Source organism: Haematobia irritans, chromosome 1, assembly GCF_050003625.1.
Source record: "Haematobia irritans isolate KBUSLIRL chromosome 1, ASM5000362v1, whole genome shotgun sequence".
Classification (NCBI taxonomy): domain Eukaryota; kingdom Metazoa; phylum Arthropoda; class Insecta; order Diptera; family Muscidae; genus Haematobia; species Haematobia irritans.
In genome coordinates this window covers 95686853-95702354 of record NC_134397.1, presented here as the reverse complement: position 1 = coordinate 95702354, position 15502 = coordinate 95686853, and the positions used below count along the sequence as shown (strand labels likewise).

Genomic DNA, 15502 nt, shown 5'->3' with positions numbered 1-15502 from the left:
ATTTCAGTCGCCGACGACCATTTTTTGCCAGTCGACGACGCCGCCGGATATGTCAACTCATCTCGACTCAAATTAAGCCGCCAATTAATCAAAAATATCGATTTAAATCAGAAAAATATAATAATAATTGTAGTATTTTTGCCAAAATGTTGAACCTTCCACCCACAATTAATCAATTTCAAACTGCTATAATATTTTTGCAAATATTTAGCTCAGAAAATTTTAACTAAATGTAAATTTGATTGTAAGATTGGTTGTACAACTAATCTCATTACCATTCGAATAACTTCAAATTGATTTCATAATGGATGATTGTGCCCCGCCGAATGGACAAATTTATATCGGCTTAGCCGTCAAGCCGCCGCCGCCAGAGGTAAAACTTTAATGTCAGCCGCCGCCGACAAAAATGGGTCGGCTTCATTCTCTGTTCACAACCGAATTCCTTTGGAAATATTTTTCAAATGTCATTAATATTGTTAAAAATTATTCAATGTTGAAGGAAAACGTGTCTTTTCAATTTAAAACAATAAAAATAACTGAAATCAGAGTATTTTCAGCCGGTTCTAAGTTTATTTGAGCTCTTGGTGGATTGCCTATCAAATATTTCCATGAACAACTCGCACAGTGTGTTCTAAGTACACCATATTTGATACAAGTCATATAAGCAGTTCGTATCTTCAATTGTTTAGGATCGAGTTTTTGGTGTGGAACAATTTTATAGTGTTAAAAGGTAAAAGTTTGAACCATGTTACAAATTTAAAGCGGCTCTACTGGGAAAATTCATCTCCACGTCTGTATTTATCTATGGAACACCTAAGAAAGCGATGGTGGCGAGTATGTTCTTATTTATTTTTTAAAACTCCACACTAATTTTCTGATTTAATTTGTTGCGTTTTTAGACTGGCTATGTCATTCCATTTATCATGTGCTCAGTTGGGACGCCATTTATAAATACTTGTATACTAAGAGTTCCAAAGATTTAACTACCATTGCCTGTCAATTCTGCAATCAATGCTGGAGGGTGTACTTTCAAAGGTGTATATTTTTTAATTGTTAATGTATTGTAATTTTATGTACTTTTCTGTCATTCAAAAAATATGAATAAAATGCAATATTCTGAAGGAAAAGTTGGGTGATATAACCAAATAAAGAAAGGAGCAACGACCAATTCTATCGTCTAATACAACCAACTCTATACATAGTATTAGATGGATTTTCCATAATTCGATTGAGTCGACCGAATTTGTCGGGTGTCAAAAGGAGGTTGGCAATAAATTCGGTTATCACAACCAATCTGTATTCTCTGTGTACTCTAGTGTATACCAAAAGCACAACTAAACTCTTACTGCTGAAGTATTTTTTACTGGGTGGTATGAGGAACAATTTTTTTTGGCTTTAGTAAAAAACCCCTAAAGGACAACGTCCTTTGTGGTGAGTTTTCATGGATACACTTGTGTAATCAATTCCAGAATTCCCCTCTCATGCGTCCCATATACTCTTAAAAGCCCATACTTATCATTAGCTTGATTAGCTGCTCAATGAATGAATTGGTATTCTGTTGTGGACCAACATCTAATTTGGTCAATTGAGGGTTAATAATTGCACTCACACAGGGCCACAAAGTGATTTGTGTGACAACGTGAGAGACAATTGCGACAGGCCAGTGCATTCCATCTTCTGTGTACGAGTGTCTGTGTGTGTGTTTTCTGTGAATGTTTATTCATCGGACTAGGATGCAATTGAAATTGCAATAACCGAAACCCAATAACAACAACAACAATCAAAACACATCAAATACAAAATAAATTCTATTCGTAAATAACAAATATTTGTTTCCTTGTTAAGGCCTTCCAAATGAAGTAACAACCAACAAACAAATATTCGTACACTCACACACACGCACACACTAAAATACAAGTATTGCATTTATAATAAACAAAAAAAAACTAAACTAAATCGCAGCCACAGATAGACTCACTAATCCACATGTTTGTGTGTGTTTGAGGCGGCGAGTGTGTGGCTATGTGTCTACCTTTATAGCCTTTGTTGTTCCTGCTTTGTGTTTTTTTTTTGTTTTGTTTTTGTTAATGTTTTATTTCATACATGCATTCATGGAATGAACGTCATGGACATACCCACACATACACATACAAATCAGCACGTGCTCCAGCCACATCTAAATATGTAAGCCAGCACTTTCATGGATACAACGATACCTACATACATACGAATATTCTGATTATCCTTGTTGTGTAAATATCCCGTATAACTGCTGAATTCAAACGGATAAACGGCCAAAAACAAAAAAAGAAAAAAAAACAAATAACACCACCAAAATGGAATGGTAACGGCAAACAACAATACCAACAGTCGCTTTTCTTATTAAACTAAACTTCAAAAAATGAACCGTCAAATCGGTGCAACAGAGAAGCAATGCAAAGGAGAATACCATTCACAGAGGAAGTGAGAGAGAGGAGAACAATTCTCCTAATGAATTCATATTTGTGGTTTATGGGTCCAGCTGAGGGCCTTATGGTATTGACGGGGCCTCAACCACCTAAAGATCTTTCAAAAGACTGGGGTGAACATGTTTTCACGAGAATCGAACGATTATCAAATGATGTAGAATATTTCACATACATATGTATCAAATATGTGATTTAGAAAACCCATTGGCTGCAATGATAGTTTGTTACTTTCTTATTTTACCGTGAAGGATTTATTCGTAACACCACGAACAAAACTATTAGGATTCCGTGGCATATTTCCCCCCCTACCCACTTGATGAGATTAAATCGAAAAGCGTCTTTTTCGACTAATTAAATCTTATAAAGGGTGATTTGTTAAGAGCTTGATAACTTTAAAAAAAAAAAAAACGCATAAAATTTGCAAAATCTCATCGGTTCTTTATTTGAAACGTTAGATTGGTCCATGACATTTACTTTTTGAAGATAATTTCATTTAAATGTTGACCGCGGCTGCGTCTTAGGTGGTCCATTCGGAAAGTCCAATTTTGGGCAACTTTTTCGAGCATTTCGGCCGGAATAGCCCGAATTTCTTCGGAAATGTTGTCTTCCAAAGCTGGAATAGTTGCTGGCTTATTTCTGTAGACTTTAGACTTGACGTAGCCCCACAAAAAATAGTCTAAAGGCGTCAAATCGCATGATCTTGGTGGCCAACTTACCGGTCCATTTCTTGAGATGAATTGTTCTCCGAAGTTTTCCCTCAAAATGGCCATAGAATCGCGAGCTGTGTGGCATGTAGCGCCATCTTGTTGAAACCACATGTCAACCAAGTTCAGTTCTTCCATTTTTGGCAACAAAAAGTTTGTTAGCATCGAACGATAGCGATCGCCATTCACCGTAACGTTGCGTCCAACAGCATCTTTGAAAAAATACGGTCCAATGATTCCACCAGCGTACAAACCACACCAAACAGTGCATTTTTCGGGATGCATGGGCAGTTCTTGAACGGCTTCTGGTTGCTTTTCACTCCAAATGCGGCAATTTTGCTTATTTACGTAGCCATTCAACCAGAAATGAGCCTCATCGCTGAACAAAATTTGTCGATAAAAAAGCGGATTTTCTGCCACTGATTTTGGTAATAAAATTCAATGATTTGCAAGCGTTGCTCGTTAGTAAGTCTATTCATGATGAAATGTCAAAGCATACTGAGCATCTTTCTCTTTGACACCATGTCTGAAATCCCACGTGATCTGTCAAATACTAATGCATGAAAATCCTAACCTCAAAAGAATCACCCTTTATAATCTTCAAATTCGATTATTCAACTTTTTTTCTAAAAATCGACTAGTCAAATTTTTATTTTGATCATAATCGACTTTTTGTTTTGCTTTTAGGCATTTTCAAATTCCATTATTTAAAATGTTACTTCTGAAATCGACAAATCCATCCCATTAACGACCAAATGCATGTTTTTATTTTTCATTTATTACTATTGGAGCTTTGTGGACAAAAAAAAGGTTAATGAACTTCGTGTGTGGAGACATTAGAAAGCAAAGGCCAGATACAAATCTACACTCGCCCGATTATGAATTAACCATAAAACAATTTTGCTGAAAATATTTCATATATAGTATTTAAATTTTAGTATGTAGATTGTTGTACCAATAATCAATTATTTGAGTTTAGGAAATTGTGATATGGGCATTGTAACGGCCAGCTTACATCAGATTCATTTGAGCCAGATCCTACCTTCTACATCGGAGTGAAAAAGAAATCTCGGCTCGTTTGTTTGTTACCCTTTCCACCACACTGACTCAAATTATTTGTCAGCCCATATACTCAACTTAAAAATTTTAAATTTTATAAATATTAAAACAACAAGATTTAATTAAACTATTAGGGATAATATATGTAAAATAGTGTAAATTAAATATGGACTTGATATCAATGAATGTAGTGTGTAACCAGGGCGTATGTTTACTATAAATTATAATCACTCATACGCAAAACACACAAAATAAAGGGTGATTCTGATATTTGACAGATCACGTGGGATTTCAGACATGGTGTCAAAGAGAAAGATGCTCAGTATGCTTTGACATTTCATCATGAATAGACTTACTAACGAGCAACGCTTGCAAATCATTGAATTTTATTACCAAAATCAGTGTTCGGTTCGAAATGTGTTTATCGACAAATTTTGTTCAGCGATGAGGCTCATTTCTGGTTGAATGGCTACGTAAATAAGAAAAATTGCCGCATTTGGAGTGAAGAGCAACCAGAAGCCGTTCAAGAACTGCCCATGCATCCCGAAAAATGCACTGTTTGGTGTGGTTTGTACGCTGGTGGAATCATTGGACCGTATTTTTTCAAAGATGCTGTTGGACGCAACGTTACGGTGAATGGCGATCGCTATCGTTCGATGCTAACAAACTTTTTGTTGCCAAAAATGGAAGAACTGAACTTGGTTGACATGTGGTTTCAACAAGATGGCGCTACATGCCACACAGCTCGCGATTCTATGGCCATTTTGAGGGAAAACTTCGGAGAACAATTCATCTCAAGAAATGGACCGGTAAGTTGGCCACCAAGATCATGCGATTTGATGCCTTTAGACTATTTTTTGTGGGGCTACGTCAAGTCTAAAGTCTACAGAAATAAGCCAGCAACTATTCCAGCTTTGGAAGACAACATTTCCGAAGAAATTCGGGCTATTCCGGCCGAAATGCTCGAAAAAGTTGCCCAAAATTGGACTTTCCGAATGGACCACCTAAGACGCAGCCGCGGTCAACATTTAAATGAAATTATCTTCAAAAAGTAAATGTCATGGACCAATCTAACGTTTCAAATAAAGAACCGATGAGATTTTGCAAATTTTATGCGTTTTTTTTTTAAAAAAAGTTATCAAGCTCTTAACAAATCACCCTTTATATTGTATACTCACCATTAGTTAATGCAGGGTCGACAAACTTAGTCTAAAAAAAAGAAGTTTTTAATTTTCATCTACAAAATGCAACGTCAACTGGATGTATAAAATTGTGGGTTCGTGCTATTTATAATGTTCATTTGGCAGAAGCAAAACGGTCCCATACACCCTAAAAAAATCGCTTCTCTAACATATGTCCCAAACATATTTTGCAAGAAGCATAAATATTTTTGGATATTGCCGAAATATAATTATGTTTGTTTTATGTGAACATATAATATGTTTGGAACACATTGACCCATAAAGTACTATGTGTCAATGTCACTTCTCCCAAAGAAATTACTGAAATTATAAATTATTTGTCGCAAGTCGAGTATAAACATTAATTCCATCGATTCCTATTGTTTTTTGCCGATAAATATTCCAAATACATTATTTTTTAAACACCAAACAAAATTTTTTCATACCACACATAAATTTCTTTCTTAAATTTTGTTATTGGATAATTTTGCACTAATAACATTTTTACATTTATGTTTTAAAGTGTCCATCAACTCCTCTTGGTCTCCCTATTAATGAAGAGGAACTATACTTTGTTTTTATACATCACACTGTTTAATTTTTTTACCGTTTCCACTTTTTTTTTCATTTTACTGTCTCGCCTTTTGTTGGTACCGGTGTAGATAAAAACACACACATAAAATGCGAATGAACAATAACACTAGCTTACAAAAACATTTTTTTTTTTCATGTACACTTCATGAGAGGCAACTTTTCTTATGTATTTTGATCTGCAGAATTCCAAAAATTTTTTTTAAAAAATTTGTATATTTTTTGAGATATCCCGTTATTTTTAGTTTTTCGCTCTTTTTTCACTAAACAAATTATATATCGAGTTAGACATGTCCTATTATATCGTTGTTGGTACTTAAATGAAAGGTATGCAGCTGAAACATAACCAATGTTGTGGAGCGCTTGCTGTCCATTAACTAACTTGCTTATGTTTGGCAACTGTAGTATTTTTCGGCGTTACGGACTTGTTTTGCCTCATTTCTGTAGCAGCATTTCGTCTTTTTTGGACGCGACTGACTTATATTTAGTTCCTTGGCTATTTTTCGAGATGAAGAGCCATTATTAGTTCAGGAAACTACATTGTCCTCCACATCGCGCGATAACTTTTTCATTTTAATTTCTACTTGATATTATTGCAGTACATTACGAATAAAGCTAAATAAAGTTACTAGCGAACACGTTTCTAAACATAAAGTTGCATTACTGTTCAGAAAGAAAGAAAAAATAAAAAACTAACGGTATATATTGGTTTTATGCTGAGTATATCAAAAAGTGCAGAATTGAGTACATGCGAGTTTTTTTCTTATGTTTATTTATCTCTCTGAATTCTTTACTTTTTGTATTGAGTTTTTGTTGTTTTATTTAGAATTGAAGAAGATATAAAGGAAAAATAAAATAATTTAGAGTCTTCATTGCTGCTCTTTTATTCGTTTAGAATTGAAAAAAAAAATTAATTATGTACTCATTTCTGCACGCCACTATATGTGTCCCAAACATTTTATTCTATTTTAGGAAAATTTTATTATTCATTGTATTGTGTTTATGAAATTCAGACCGAAACACATTTTATTTATATCTACCCAGCAAAAAAGCGTCGCCAGAAAAGTAGTGAAAATGTTCTGTTTGGATCCGGAAGTGGTCCAAAACTGGCGCAGAAGCGATGAATTTAACATGGGCTTGTCATAGGACGGATGTCCACCATTTCAACAGCCGTTGCACTGAATTTGCATCACTTCTTAAGGTGTGGTTCGAATTCAATGTTTTGGATGTGAATTACAAAATTGTGTGATATTTTGCGAAATAAATCATTTTTATATATTTTTTCTGATTTTTAATGCATTCTAACGCTTGTCTAAAAAAATTTACCTCAAATATATTCAAAAATGTGCAATTTTTCTATAATGAATTTAGATTTTTTTTCGACAAAATTTAAATAATTTTACCATTTCATTAATTCTTACTTTTTAACTTCTTTGCAGCAAAATAATTAATAATTAATAATTTAATAAAAAAATCTTCCTGTGTAGTTAAAAAAATAACATCTTTGGGAGGGTATTTTTGGAAGTGCTTTTAAAGTTGTGCCTTTAGCAGAACTTCCAATTTTTTTGCTGGGTAGTGAAATAGTTAATTTTCCATTCCAAGAAAATAGCAAATGTCTTGTTAGCTTTCCTGGAGAACCGCATTATAATCGAAATCTTTATTATATTTAACAGTTGTGTGTCTGTGGGATACTCATCCTTCATCAGCTGAGTCTTGGTAAATTGGAATATCTGCATCTCTTTCAAAACAATCAAGCTGAATGGAAAAATTTTCGGTTATTCTTAGTTTACATTAATTTGCAAAAATCCGCGCCGAAAAGAATTTTATTAAATTCTATACGATTTCTTCGACAATTCGATAGCAAAAACATTTTTTTGGGGCAATAGAATTGCAACTTTAATAACAAATTTCTTGTACAAAATTATAAAACAAAGAGATAAACCATTTTTTTGAAATGTTTGCAAAATCATTTGAACTTCAATAATACGAACATGAAAAAACCAAAACGTATTTTTAACAACGACGTAGAGAAAATTGGCTTTTACCAATATTGCAAAGGAAAGCTCTTTAAATTTTTATATAATTTGACTTTCTGCTTTTACAAAAGTTTTTTTTTGTTTTTTTTTGAAAAAAATCTATCCAAGTCCAATTTTTAGACCTGAAAATTGAAAAAGTCGCACGTCTACCTTATTAAATTTTGTAAGAGTTATTTGGAGAGTTTGGCCAACATGTCGAGTTGCCATAAAGTTGATTTATTTTGAAATAAATCCGATAAGCAAGATATAACTAAATATTTAGTTTGCGTATTGTAAAACAATCCATATTGAAAAGGGCCTCATACCGAACCCTGCCCTGGCGTTTTTAGCCTTGCAATATGGCTGAGGATAAAAAACCATGACTTATTTACTTTGTATTCTCAATATGTCTGTATGTCTATCACCCCTCTTTCTCCCTCTCAGTGCTACTCTCACTAATACCACCTTTGTCTAGGAGCGTATGCGTGTGTTCACCGTCGACTTTTGTATATTTCAGAGTTTTTAATAATTTCCATTGCATATTTTGCAAAAACAAGAAAAGTGTGTCGGTGCGTTCGTAAAACTCTGTCGGGCAATTTAAAGCGCCTCTTTCATTACGGCGTTCCGCACAGCATTTTTACAATACAATCACGACTTGCCAATGTTTATTTAGAAAATGCAAGACCAAATTGTGTGTGAGAATCGCTGTAGTCAAGATGCTGGCATAGAGGGGAATGTGATGATTCACCCTGGCAGAAAAGTTATTCTCAATCTTTCTGTTGTTGTAATTTATATTAATGTTTACACATATCGATTAATGGCTACGTACGGTGCGGACGGACTAATCGCACCGAAGTCCGAAAAATAATTAATTGGTCAAAAACAATGGAAAAGCCTGTGGCTACGAAGCACTTGGCCATCTAAGTTTTTCCCACCCTTTCTTACCTTTTTTCTCATTTTGAATACACTTTCCAAACTCAAAGTTGGACGAGAAGTATCGAGAGCAGTTTATGATGAATAGATCCTTGGTCCGTCTATACGTGCGGGTGCAACGGCAATCAACTTAAAACAAATTCGTAATTCAAAATCATCACTTACGCAAATTAATTGCGAATGTTAAATAGGAGTCTTCGTTGGTATTGTTGTTGGCTGGTTAATCGAAGCCACTTTGGGGTCGATAAGTCGTTCAAGACTATGGCAGGCAACAGTATAGCATTGCATTAGCAACTCTACATAAAAATAAGGCCCCTTCTGGGAAAGAAGAAGAAGGGGAACAACAGCTTATGTTTGCCGACATGGTTGCAAGGAACTTAAACATAATACACACTGAGAAAGAAATGTGGGTATTCTGCATAAAATAAATCAGAGTTTTTTTTACTGCAAAAACCATAAAAATTTAATACTTTATTGCAACTAACTGAGACAGTTTTATATCTTAAGCATATATTTTTAAGAGAAATATGTTGTGAACAGAGATTGAAATGTATAAAAATTAGTAGGAAAACTATAATAATATTTTTTTAGTTTAATTTTATAATTATTGCTCTTTTGACCACAGTCCAATGAAGTCTTTCTTCTCCCAGGTAGTAGTAGTACACCCATAGAAAAATTATTACCATACGGTCTCAAAACGATAGTTAGCCAACCCCATATGGTACAATATCAATACCGAATGGTACAGCCGGTACGCAAAGCATGAAAGTACCTATCGGTATTATGAAAGTACCAATATGGTAATGAAAATAATACCTAAGCGGCATTATTATCTATACCATAAAGGTATTGATATATAAACAGTGCTGTATTACCTAATAATACCTAAACAGTATTGGGTTTAATACCAAACCGGTATTAATTATAGTAATACATATTTAGTTTAATAAAACACACGTAACATGTATTTCTTTCTTTAATTCATTTAATACATAACATACATACAACTAATCATATTTCCATGCATTTTTCTCCCAATTCAGCTCCATGTCGCACTTTAGTCACTGCATCCCTCAAGTCGTCTGTTGTGGTATTTGGAAGGGTTTTGTATTAAAGAAGGTCCGCCTTAGAAAACTATAGAAATGTTAAAATATATAATACTTACCTTTACTTTGCTATATTCATAGAATTGATTTTTTCGGTAGCCATCTTATCCTAACATATTGTTATTTACAAGCCACTTGAAAAAATGAACTACCAAGGCGACCAATTATAATTGGTCGGAACGGCTACATATCATATGTTACGGCGATACGATAGTTAATACCATAGTAATACCGGATGTAAATGATTTGATATAAAGTGGTATCAAAATTAAAAGGTAACGTGAACCAATTTATTAATACCAAACGGTAATGGCCACATACCGCCTTTTTTCTACCAGTGTAGTATTATATTTATTTCATAATTTTCATTTGTATATACTCGTACATGGTATAAAATTGGTGATTTTAATTTTTGTTGCTTGTTTTGTTTTTCTTACAAAAAAAAAAAAATTAAATAAAGCGAAACAAAGACGACATATTGTAGTTTCGATCTAAACAAAACTATATGAAGATCTTGGTACACTTTCCAAAATAGTAAGAATGTAGAATGACATGTTTAATATGGTCATGACGTGGGATTGTAATCAGAATCAAAAAGTTGACCTTTCGACCATTTGTGAATGTCAAGTTTTTGAGATTTTGACTTTTTTAAAATTCGAAAAAGTCGATATTTTTATGATCTGGAAAATTAAGTTTCGACCTTTTCGTTAAAATGCAATTTTGACCAACGTCAAAAGTCGATGGAATCGATCATCCAAGAGGTTGTCAAGGGTGAGGTACATCGTTCACCTCGAAATTACGAAATTACTCCACAAACTGATAAAGCATAGCATTCGCAAAGTTGGCAAATGTCTTCGCGTTTTGTACAAACATTTTAAAATATAGCAAATTACTGCATTATATTCACTATTTTTTCAACAGCTGTAATCGTTTTCAAGCTTCTCCGATTTTTTTTTTGTTAAGCTAAATTCTCACTTCCCCAATACAATATTGTTTGACTTAATGCGATTGTCAGCACTGGAGATAGACGTCTCGAAAGACCTCTATTGACCAAAAAGTCACAGTTAGGCTATTATTTACTTCTCTCGCAAGATACAATGACCATGATTTATGAATAGTAACTTATATATTTGACATGAGAGATTGATCAAAACTTAGGGAATATTTGAAACAAACTAAATCAGAATAAAACGATTGAAATAAAAACAAGTAAGTAAAGTCTAAAGTCGGGCGGTGCCGACTATATTATACCCTTCACCCCTATGTAGGCCAAAATTTGTGTTACCATTTCAACTACTTCACATTTGCTGGAAGCTATATAACATAAAGGAGACAATTTTTTTACTTCTACAAAATCTCTAGAATTAAAATTTAAATCGGCTAACGCTATCCAGTTAATTGGAGGACACTTCCATTGAAAATGGGTCTAAAATGTGTAACAGTCTACCATATTTCCCCAACTCTGGTGTACGTATATATGGGAGCTATATATAATGTGAACCGATTTTGACTAAATTTGGCATGTATAGTTAGAATAATAATTCTGCTATCTACGCGAAATTTCACGTAAATGGCAGTATAACTTTGGTCCCCTGGTCATATGAGTGCAAATCGGACGGAAGATATATATGGGAGCCATATTTAAATCTGAACCAATTTCAACCAAATTTGGCACAATTACCGATACTACCAAACGTACTCTTTGTGCAAAATTTGAAGAAAATCACGGCAAAACCCTGGATTTTGAGGCCATATAAGTTCAAATCGGGCGAAAGATATATATGGGAGCTATATCTAAATCTGAATCGATTTTGACCATATTTGGCACATACAATAGTATCGTTAAAAGTACCGCTTGTGCAAAATTTGAAGTAAGTCAGGGTAAAACTCTGGCTTTTGAGACCATATAAGTCCAAATCGGGCGAAAGATATATATGTGAGCTATATCTAAATCTGAACCGATTTTGTGCAAAATTTGAAGCAAATCACGGCAAAACTCTGGCTTTTGTGGCCATATAAGTTCAAATCGGACGAAAGATATATATGGGAGCTATATCTAAATTTGAACCGATTTCAATCAAATTTACCAAGCATTGATAGAATGTCAATTCTACCCTCTGTGCAAAATTTCACGAAGATCGGTAGTAAACTTAGGCCTCTGTGGTCATATGAGTCTAAATCGGACGAAAGATATATATGGGAGCTATATCTAAATCTGAACCGATTTGGCTGATATTTTGCAAGATTTTCGAGATTCATAAAATATTTGGATGTACGGTATTTCAAGAAAATCGGTTGATAAACACGCTAACTATGACCAAATCGGGGATAAATATATATGGCAGCTATATCTAAATCTGAACCGATTTTTTTCCAAAAGCAATAGCGATTGTCTCTGTCCCAAGAAACGGCCCTGTGCCAAAATTGAGGACGATCGGACTTAAATTGCGAGCTGTACTTTGTGCACAAAATTACATATACAGACAGACGGACGGACAGACAGACAGACAGACGGACATCGCTAAATCGACTCAGAATTTAATTCTAAGCCGATCGGTATACTAAAAGATGGGTCTATGACCACTATTTCTTGGCGTTACATACAAATGCACAAACTTATTATACCCTGTACCACAGTAGTGGTGAAGGGTATAAAGAGTTAGAACGCACAATAATCGAATGAAGGCTGAGAGAAAATGCTTGCAATATCCGACTCCTCTTTTTGAATAATACCTAGCCTACACTTTTCAATCTCCCTTCGATGTCTTAATAAAATGCTCCATATGACTACTTACTGAGATCATGTAAGTAACAGTTTTCTCCTCGTGTATTGTAACCTGGAATCGAATCAATCTTCGTGCCATAGTACAACGAGGGCTAATACAAATACAATAACAAGAAGTTTTCTCAACGATTATGCGTCCACAGCAGCACCTTAATGCACCAATTGCTTATAGGGTAAATTATTCATTATTACAATACAGAATATCATGGGATTGGAAAATATCAGCATCAATTATGGAATAGAATCTTTAAAATTAAAAATGGTGTAGTTTTTTTCTTATCTTCTTCCTGTATAAAGCTAAAAGCGGTAGCGGTGAAAATCAAAACCAAATAATATGAAAATATAACTTCTTTCCAAATCTCATTTATTCCACCCATTCTCCTTCATCTATGAATTATAACCTCAGCTTTTCGAAGTTGCTAAAACATCTACACTAAAGCAAAGTAACCATTAAAGCAATTTTGATTTTCAGGCTGCACAGAAAAAATAAATGTCTCCATAAACCAGTCTTGGGTAGTTCCAAAAATACTTCTATATATATTGTCCAAAGAGAAAGTTGCAACAACGGCTATACGATTGCGCGAGCTATTTTCGTGATGGGGAAAAGAGGGACGGTCAGAGTTAGGTCCTCAAAATAATGTCCGATATGCCAAACTTAGTGGATTACACTCTGGCAATACTGCTTTTCGATAGAAAGTTTGAAACTCCAATTCCAAACAATATTTTCGAAACCGATGGCGCCAAATAAATGGGTTTCTGAGTTATTCAAAAGACTTGAAACTTAAAATGTGTTTTTCAAGATAAAATAGGTGGAAAATTGAATGAGAAGTAATGTCCAACAAATGATGGCATTAATATATACCCAGACAGTAAACCTGTAATAAAAGCCTTGGCCTCTGCTTTCCTTCATTCGAAAAAGGCCATAGATTGCGGCAGATCTCTCAACGAGATTACTGAGCAGTAAAATATTCACCTAATATGGGTGCCTGCATATTCCAGGGGTATGTTTCTGGCTACCAGTAAGCTCATAGTGCTTGAGAAGGCTATTATGATGGCGAAAGTCCGATGGGAGATGGCCCAATTAAACTTAAACTACACGAAGACGTCAGATATGTGAGTTTGCAAAAACTATTGTCGTGAACTATAATGAGTACTGTATGAGATGTCATGATGCGTAGGAAAAGGAATCAATTAAACACCTCTTGTGTAAGTGTCCTGCATTTTGTGTAAGACGTAAGCGAATTTTAGGGGCATACAGCTTTAGATTACTCGCACAGTAGGAAAATGTTAACTTAAGCAGTCTGCGAATGTTTTTGAAGCAATCAGGTTGATTCAACCGAAGGAAATAATCGGTTGGGTTCAACGGTAAAAAAAAGAACTATAAGAGTTAGTTAATGTGGTATCGTATATGAAATCGAGAGTGGCTATGAAATAAAATGGAATTTTTCAAAGAAACACTAAAAAAGTATAAACCAAACTACTATTTTATTCTTTGGCATGTACTGCGTTAAATGTTATATCCTTTTATTGATATTTGCCAAGCAGTATCTAAGGTCATGTTAACCAAAATCACAATGAAGGACATACTAAATATACTTTTATTTATTCAGCTTCATCTACTTATGGGCTGCTCCTGGTTGTCACTCCCACAACGATTATTGACTTCAGTATCATCATGAATATATCTTTTTGGGTACGTTGGTTGAAGATGTCCTCTATCATTCAGCGAGTTGACTCAAGACCATTAAAGTCATAAGTTTTTGCCCTCCTTTTTTTTTCTTTTTGAATGGTCTCCTTAAATCTTATATAAATTGAACAATTTTGATGTTATTATACTCTTGCTGCTTGTGTCGTTTTCTACCACTTCGTACTCTTTGGCACATCCCAATTTGGCTGCAATGGCTTAAGGAAAGGACTTGCCCATATAAAAAAAATAATGAATACAGTAAAAGAGGCAGTAAAAGCCAACAGTTGTTATCTATTACGTTGCATCCATTACTTCTGTAACTTGCTCTGTCATAGCTGGAAAGATACATCCAAAGATGCAGCGCATAAGATTATATTGAATTCGTTTAATATATTGTTGTGGATGGCAGTGAAATTAGGTGGACTTGATGCCCGGTATAAAATGAAAATTTGAGAGCGTTTTATGGAATAATTTTTGTCTAATTTTTGCTATTGTTGATTGAAATTTCGGATATATTTCATGGTTAGACAAAAAATAAAAATTAATAAACCTTTACCTGCTTTTGTTAAAACTCTGTTACACGTACTTCAAGTCCTAAGACTTTGACCTTTATTTCGAGATGGAGATTAGAACATATTCGTAAAAAATTTTCAGATTTTGACAACCATGTATGTTTGTCGAGAAAACCACATTTTTGCGACAAAGTGTCCCCAGTCCAAAAATTGCGTTTTGTTCTTGAAACATGTTCAAGGTGATCACATTCCTTCGGTACGTGTTATTAGCTAGATACACTGAAAAAACAGTGAACCCACCAGGAAGAAATGTTTCGGTTAATTTTAGAAAATTTTGAATATTTGTAGAAAATTTTAACTAAACAGTATTACAAACGTTGGCATCACGCCGATGTCATCAAAATAAGTAAATATTTTTCGACAAATTCAAGAAAATTTATTGGACATGTTGAGCCTATAAG

At 34.2% G+C, this 15502-nt stretch overlaps 1 protein-coding gene across 7 annotated transcripts in view; it reads left to right on the top strand.

Annotated features, from left to right (window-relative positions):
* Positions 1-15502, top strand: part of fru (sex determination protein fruitless) — a 1011467-nt gene that overhangs the window by 150945 nt on the left and 845020 nt on the right. The gene's annotated exons all lie outside the window — the stretch shown is intronic.